The sequence below is a fragment of the Papio anubis genome, chromosome 3, assembly GCF_008728515.1.
Source record: "Papio anubis isolate 15944 chromosome 3, Panubis1.0, whole genome shotgun sequence".
Lineage (NCBI taxonomy): Eukaryota > Metazoa > Chordata > Mammalia > Primates > Cercopithecidae > Papio > Papio anubis.
In genome coordinates, this window is record NC_044978.1 from 107,942,490 (window position 1) to 107,951,312 (window position 8,823).

The 8,823-nt window shown below is 35.6% G+C and overlaps 1 long non-coding RNA gene across 1 annotated transcript; it reads left to right on the forward strand.

Moving 5' to 3' along the window:
• Positions 1–2,968: 2,968 nt before the first annotated feature.
• On the forward strand, positions 2,969–6,630 carry LOC103884427. Its single transcript, XR_647018.4, has 3 exons — positions 2,969–3,478; positions 4,308–4,363; positions 6,340–6,630. It is a non-coding gene; the product is annotated as an uncharacterized LOC103884427 (long non-coding RNA).
• Positions 6,631–8,823: the final 2,193 nt, after the last annotated feature.

Sequence of the window (8,823 nt, forward strand, 5' to 3'; positions counted from 1 at the left end):
TTAAGGATGAAAGTAGCTTGGGTCCCTATTCTCCTAGGAAAAGTTTGTTTCACTCAAGAATTCAGTTCACTTAAGATTTTAATTCCTCAGCATTTAAATATATTTCTAAACACGATTTTGTTGCTGTCTTTGCATATTCTTTTTGTTTGCATGGGAGCAAAGTGTGTGCAGGTGCATATATATACATACATACATATAAACATTTTTAGTTTATTCAGAGACAGAATTTCAAGAGAATAGACTAATTGGTAAGTAATATTAACATTTGAATTTGACTTGTTCATATTAACAATGTAGTATTAGAAAAAAGAAAAATAGGCTGGGGGCAGTGGCTCAGCCTGTACTCCTAGCATTTTGGGAGGCTGAGGACGGCAGATCACCTGAGGTCAGGAGTTAGAGATCATCCTGGCCAACATGGTGAAACCCCATGTCTACTAAAAGTACATAAATTAGCCGAGCATGGTGCCGGGTGCCTATAATCCCAACTACTTGGGAGGCTGAGGCAGGGGTATTGCTTGAACCCAGGAGGCGGAAGTTGCAGTGAGCCAAGATTGCGCAACTGTACTTCAGCCTGGGCAACAGAGCAAGACTCCATCTCAAAAAAAATAAATAAAATAAAATCTGTCTAACTTATTTGAGACAACCTTATTTTAATTTTCAATGGAATAATTCCTTCTGTTCATGATCATTGAAAAATATGGCACAGTAAACGTGTAAGATATGGAATATTTTGATTCTCAACCAATGAGTTTTGTCTTAAACATCCAATGATAATTATAGCACCAAATGCAAGATTTTCCTACTCAAAAGTTATCTAATAATTTTAATAATTGTTTTCTTATTTTACGTTTAATCTTTTGCTTTTTAACTTTTATTTTAAGTTCAAGATTATATATTCCAGTTTGTTACATATGTAAACTTGTGTCACAGGGCTTTGTTGTACAGATTATTTCATCACCCAGGTATTAAGCTTAGCACTCATTAGTTATCTTTCCGGATCCTCTCCCTCCTCCTACTTTCTACCCTCCAATAGGCCCCAGTGTGTGTTTTTCCCCTCTATGTGTCCACATATTCTCATCAGTGAGTTCCAACTTATAAGTGAGAACATGTAGTATTTCATTTTCTGCTCCTGCGTTACTTTTCAAAGGATAATGTCCTCCAATTATCCTATCCATGGACATACTATCCATGTCCCTGCAAAGGACATGATCTTGTTGTTTTTTATGGCTTCATAGTACTCGATGGTGTATATGTGCCACATTTTCTTTATCCCGTGTATCATTGATGAACTTTCAGATTGATTCCATGTCTTACAACAGTGCTGCAATAAACCATGTGTACATATGGCATTATAATAGAATAATTTATATTCCTTTGGTATATACCCAGTGATGAGATTGCTGGGTCAAATAGCCTTTCTGTTTTTAGATCTTTGAGGAAATGCCTTCATTTTGTTTGTGCTGGTATCAGAACTGCAAATAAAAATGCAATAATGTTCATACAGAATATTTTGCAGAATTTTAATTCATCAATATGGTAGGAAGACATAGTATCACATTTTATATCTTCAACAGTTATATTTAACTTTGCAAAATTTACCAGTTGTACATGTAAGTAAAAAGAAAACTATTTGAGTCTCATCTATTTTATTATTACTTACATAAACATGCGATTATGAACACTAGTAGTAACAAGCTGCCATAAGAAATTATGAGTGGAAACAGTTTCAATATCATTTATTTCTCACTCAAGAAGACTTGATAGAATTAGTACCTGTGTCTAATCTGATATTCTTATTTCAGTTATTAAAATATCATAAAACCTAAGACAATAGACCTTCTTTACAAATTTATCTTCCCTGTGGAACGTAATTTATTTATTTTATAAAAATATATATTTTTAAATGTGGTAATATAAGAAAAATAAATTTTACGTATAGGTTTCTTTTCCATTTAGTATGTAAACAGGAGATATTTTGTCTGATATAATCTTTAATGATACAGATACTAACTATCTCACAATTTTTTAAATAAATGAAAGAACATAAAAAGTTAAAAGCATTTATATGCTCTTCTAATGAGCTATAGTAAGAAAAAGTTTATGTGAAAAATTAAAATTTAGCTTAGGTTTCCTGGTGCTCAATACATTAGTCTAGTCGCCATATTCAGTACTGGAGTTTATGAATAAATTTACATGTATAATATATCTAATATATTGTACATGTAACATAAACATGTTTAGTTTAATAAGCTTTGAACTATATATAAAAGCTTAATATTTATATATATTCTTAAACATTATAATATATAATGGTCCAGTATCTTTAACATACTTGTTAAATTTGTTTCTTCCAGAATCGAAGCTGTAAAGCTACAAATCGTTCTTCAAATAGAGCCCCAGATGCAGTCCATGACTAATATATACCACAGACCCCTGGACTGGCTTGCTAGTCCATGCTCTGCTGCTAATGACATGGAAGGCACCCCTCCTGAGGAAATCTCAACTGCACAACCCCTACTATGCTCCAATTCATCAGGAAGCAGTTAGAGCAGTCTTTGGCCAGCCCCCACAACAGCACTTGGGTTTTCCTGCTGAGAGGGGGACTGAGAGACAGGACTAGCTGGATTTCCCAGGCCAACTAAGAATCCCTAAGCCTAGCTGGGAAGGTGATCGCTTCCACCTTTAAACACGGGGCTTGCAACTTAGTTCACATCCGACCAATCAGATAGTAAAGAGAGCTCACTAAAATGCTAGTTAGGCAAAAAGAGGAGGTAAAGGAATAGCCAATCATCTATTGCCTGAGCGCACAGCAGGAGGGACAATGATCGGGATATAAACCCAGGCATTCAAGACGGCAACGGCAAGCCGCTTTGGGTCCCCTCCCTTTGTATGGGAGCTCTATTTCACTCTATTAAATCTTAAAACTGCAAAAAATAATAATAATAATAATATATAATGGTCCAACGTGTAGGCAAATATGTTTTTTGATAAATCTCACTCAGATTTTATACATTTTAAATTTATCTGCTCATCAAAATATACATAGGCTTATGTATAGCCATGGCGGTCACTAAACATCTCTTTAGAATCTCTTAAAAACACAGATTAAAAGCATCCACATTGAAGTATTATTTGCAATATGGATGTTAAAATGTTTGCATTTCTTGACACGTTTAAAATAGGTTTGTAATTCCAAATATAAATATCCTCATACTATATCTGTAACTAAAATCAATAATAATAATATAACATGCTTAATTTTTCTCCAGTTTTCTGTTGATTCTTATATGTGAAGAATGAATAGCTATAGATTAGCTCATATTTCCAGTGACTAGATATTTGATGTTCCAAAGAAGGCTGGTAATTTTAGAACATTCTACTGAGCATAATAAAGGAGCTTGTGACTTAAGTTTCCATCATTTGCATAGAGAGTTATATGAAAACAAGTAGCAAGTCCAGAAGGCACATTGTGAATAAGGTAGATATGAAGTTGTGTGTCACAGGCCTGAAAGTTCACTACAGATTCAAACAGATAAAGGAAAACATGCAAATACAGTGCAAAAATGCTATGAAAATGCTAGTACACGACACTATGGAAACATTAGCATATATCTGGAATTAAAGTATGCATATGCTAAAATGTGTCAGGCCAGTAATGATTATTTGTATTTGTGTATGTGTATGTGTGTACATATGTGTTAATGTAGTTTTTCACTTTGTCAGAGGAAACACACATAAAGTTCTGAACCTTAAAAGATTACATTATATATCAGAACTACAAAGGATTCAAAGAGCTTCAATACATTTGTAGCATAAAATGTGACATGCTGCTGGGGAAGGCAGAAAGGAATGAGTTAGGAGAGAGAAAAAAGAATGTATTGATGGAAGCCTTTGTAATCTATGTTAAGTACTATAGTTTTTCCTTTTCTGAGGGTGTTGAATATCTGTGAAATATACTGCTTTACTTCTCACTCAAGAAGACTTGATAGAATTAGTACCTGTGTCTAATCTGATATTCTCATTTTAGTTATTAAGACATGATAAAACCTAAGACAACAGGCTGTCTTTACAAACTTATCTTCCCTGTGGAACGTAATTTATTTATTTTATTTAAAAAAAAAAACTTATAAAAAATTCTTACTAAAAAAACTGCTTGTTGAAAATTATTACTTAAGTGTCGGTAGAAAGTGCTAAAATGCTTTAAATTTTAGGTAAACATACATGAGTTTGATTAATATCGTGAAAATATGATATTTGTTGAATACGAGTATAAAAAAGGAATGATTTAATACTTCTTTTAACTACAGGAAACAGAAAAACAAAGCCCACTTGATTGGTCCATACACTACAAGCTTCAAGAGGGGTGAGATTTTATTTTGTATTGTCTTTATTACGGCTCTCTGATATAGAAACAGCACCTGATATCCAGACACACCATAAAATTTTGGATAATGTAATGAAAATGGGTGTTGCTCAAAGTTTTGTAATATTAAAATATCCAGGGTCTAGTTGTTTAGAGTGAAAGGAAGTTGGTTAAGATTAAAACATTTATTAAGATTTTAAATAAAATTTAAAGAATGAAAGAAAGGATATTGCCAAATAAAGAATGTTGATATGAATATAAAATGCACTAGTGTCTTTTATATGGTGATTATGATTTACAAGCATAATAAGCATTTAGGGGTACATGAAAATAGAGACTGAGAACCGTAGTCAGGGTAAATAAATGAGATTTGTCTAGAATACTCAAAGTTGAATACAAAATTTGTTTATGAACAAAATTTCCCACTAATTCACAATTTCTGTGTATATTACAATAATCACAGAACATCCTAAAGCAACATTTTATGCATTGGTATTTTCTCTGTTTCTGCAATGTCTTTTTATCTCTCTTCTTTTAAATTCCTTCCATAATATGAGCAGTATATTCAATTTTCAAAAGAAAAAATAGCTTTTATCTGTTCGTTCATCAGTTACTTATCATTGTCAACCTGGTAAATGTAGCATTTGTAGAATTTTCAAATGAATATTGTTCTCAGGCAAAGAATAGGAGTCACATTTATAATCCTTTTGTTTCAGATGCTCATGGAAAGTGGATGGTATTTAAAGTATATGATATTTAATTTCTCCTTTCACAAATCTATAAATATGCTTAAAATGCATCTCTTTAATAATAATAATGTAATAGAAACTATATAGAGAATATTAAAGTCCCAGAGATTAAGATAGACTATGTTTTTGATAAAATGTGGCCATGTGAATGGGTATCATCATTAATGGGGATCATATCTTCACTGTAAAAATTTTGTTCTTATTGGCAATTTTTCTGTAGAATCAAATATCTGATTGTCTAGGTAAAACTTTTTGGTGATAGCCAAATTCTTCTGTCCGTTGTGTCTTTAACTGGAGTCATAATGTATACCAGTATTTCTAGGGCAGTCCCTGCTTGTGTCTGTCATACAATAATAATGATTAGTAGTGCTCCACATTTTGTCCTAAATCTCCCAGTTTTAACTGTAAGCTTATAAAATATATTCTCATCCCATCCTGAATCTTAGGCAAATAATATTCCTGAGATGCTCTTATTTAGGGAGACGGGGGGTGGGAAGGCAGGGGAGAGAGAGAGAGAACATAAAGAAATTAAATTCAAATAAGTAAAATAATAAAACTTAATGCTTTACTAAGATTATTGAATCTGAAATCTTGTTACATCTCAGAAAAAAATTCTGAGAAAATATTCATTATAATGAAATAATCAAGGTAACATTTAATATGTAAGTAATTAAAATAGGTCAAATAACTAGATACATGAAGACAAATCTGGTATGCTTTCTAGTAATCTACTGAGTAAATTTGACTGTAATTAAGACATTAAAGACTTACTATTTCTTGTTTATTTGCTTATTTAAGCTTTGTCTTGCTTGCTCTGTCGCCCAGGCTGGAGTGCAGAGGCATGATCTCGGCTCACTACCACCTCGCCTCCTGGGTTCAAGCGATTCTCCCACCTCCGCTTCCCAAGTGTCTGGGATTACAGGCACCCGCCATCATGCCTGGTTAATGTTTGTATTTTTGTAGAGATGGGGTTTTGCCATATTGGCCAGGCTGGTCTTAAACTCCTGACCTCAGGTGATCAGCCCACCTTGGCCTCCAAAAGTGGTTGGGATTACAGGCGTGAGCCACCACGCCTGGCCCTTACTATCTCTATTCTATGTTTATTTATTGATGAATGTGTCTCTAAGTCATTTGATCATTAGGTACTCTGAGGTACCTTTTAAGAAAGAAAGAGTGACATCAGCAAGATGGCCAACTAGAATTACCTGTTTCTCATTCTCCCCACAGAAAGGGAACAGGACAACAAACAACTATATTTCAACTGGAGTTATGGAAGAGCACCAGGGGAGCAGTGAAATCCATGTAGAGCATGGAAGCCCAGGATACATCATAGAGAGGAAAGCAGCATCCTGCCTCTGCCACTGTTTCCCCTGATATGTTTGGTTTGAAGCCAAGAGGGACTATTTTATAGGAAAAAAAAAAAAAAAAAAAAAGCTGAGGACCCTCAATGGTTCACATCACTGTTGAAAATGCAAACATTCGCCGGGCGCGGTGGCTCACGCCTGTAATCCCAGCACTTTGGGAGGCCGAGGCGGGCGGATCACAAGGTCAGGAGATCGAGACCACGGTGAAACCCCGTTTCTACTAAAAATACAAAAAATTAGCCGGGCGCGGTGGCGGGCGCCTGTAGTCCCAGCTACTCAGGAGGCTGAGGCAGGAGAATGGCGTGAACCCGGGAGGCGGAGCTTGCAGTGAGCCGAGATTGTGCCACTGCACTCCAGGGGGGGAACAGAGCGAGACTCCGACTCAAAAAAAAAAAAAAAAAAAAAAAGAAAATGCAAACATTCATCTATCGGAGGGAGTCTCAGTCCTCACAGCCCCAGAATCCAGTTTGTACAATTAAGAGTCCAAAGGACTGCATTGTCCCAGAATAGAAACTCTCTTTGCAGTCCCCACCCTGGCAACCTAAGCTTCTTTGGCATGGTGCCCTTTACAAACCAGAGCTGCAGCTGGAGTGTATTTTGCCTAGGGAGCCAATAGCCACTGAACACCTCCATCTCTGAGGTCCCATCATCATTCCACTGTGTTCAAGAGGGGTAGCTGCAACACCACTACCCAGGCCTCCCAGAGCCTAGCCCCAAAGAACGACTGAGACACTGGCCTCCCAACTCATAAGGCCTACTATTCACCAGGAAAACAGGTGAACCTGCACAGTGATGTCTAATAGTCACCCTGGCCTCCACGTGTTTGTTTCTACAGCCAGTCTTATAGACACCTCGGGGGCAGCCTTGCCTCCAAAGACAATGATGCATGGCAGCCTGGCTCAAATGTGCTCATGCCTGGCATGAGAGCTATTCTGGTGGCAGCCCTGCACCCTAAAAAGACTGCTGCACAGACATCCTCTCATGTCCCCAGACCAGCAACCAACCTCGTGATCCTACCCCAGCAAAATCATGACACCGTGACCTCATATAAAATGTTTAAAATACTGCTATAATTGGAAACAAAATAATAATATGTATTATGAAAACACATGAAAGTATGAAACTCATCAGTATAGTTAAATTCATAAATATTCTCAGAATATCTTAGAGCTGAAATGGTGCTCTGTAACACTTTCAAATCTCTAGTATAAATATTTAACATCAAAATGGTCCAAAAAAATAGCTACAATCAGTGACTAAGAAACACACTATGAATGAAAATGTAAATTAGGGCAACAAGAATATAAATGATCTGTGTGGGATGAAAGTCTACAGTATATTTTTGCAACCAAAATGAAGTTGTTTTCAGCTTAAAGTAGTCTATTAAAACAAGACTTTTTGTATTAGCCACATGGTAACCATAAAGAAAATTACAGCAAATGTACAAACGAGGAAAAGAAAGAAAGCAGTTTAGTACTGCAGAAAACTACGAAATCATAGAGGAAATCTACAAGAGAGGAAGAAAGGAACAAATGATCTACAATCAGAAGACAATTTTTGGAATGTCAGGAGTAAGTCCTACCTACTAATATAACTTTGAAAATAAATAAGTTAAATTATGTAATTAAAAGGTATAGTGTGGGTGAGTTGAATTAAAAAAAAAAAAAATACCTGGTTTTATACTGCCCACAAAAAACTCACCTCACTGTAAAAGACAAACATAAATTGAAAACAAAGGGATAAAAAAAGATATTCCAAGCAAGTGAGAGCCAAAAACAAGCAGTAGCTATAGTTACATCAGATAAAGAGGACTTTAAGTCAAAAACTGTAAAAAGGGACAAAGAAGGAAATTACATAATGATAATAGAATGAATTCATCAAGAAGATATAGCCATTAAAAATATATAAGCACACCAAACCAGAACACCCAAATATATAAAGCAAATATTACTAGACCTAACATGAGTGTTAGACTGCAAATACAGTAATAGTAGAAACTTTCAATACCTCACTTTCAACAAGGGACAGATTATCTAAACAGAAAATCAGCATAAAGGAACATAAAACTGCACCACATATCAAATGGACCTAAGAGACGTGTACAGAACATTTCATCCAATAGCTTCAGGATACGCATTCTTCTTAATTGCACACAAAACATTTCCCAGTATAGGTCATAATATTAAGTCATAAAACGAATCTTAACAAATTTAAGCACCGGGGCCTATCATGGGGAGGGGGGATGGGGGAGGGGGAAGGGAGGAGGGATTGCATTGGGAGTTATACCTGATGTAAATGACGAGTTGATGGGTGCTGACGAGTTGATGGGTGCAGCACAGCAACATGG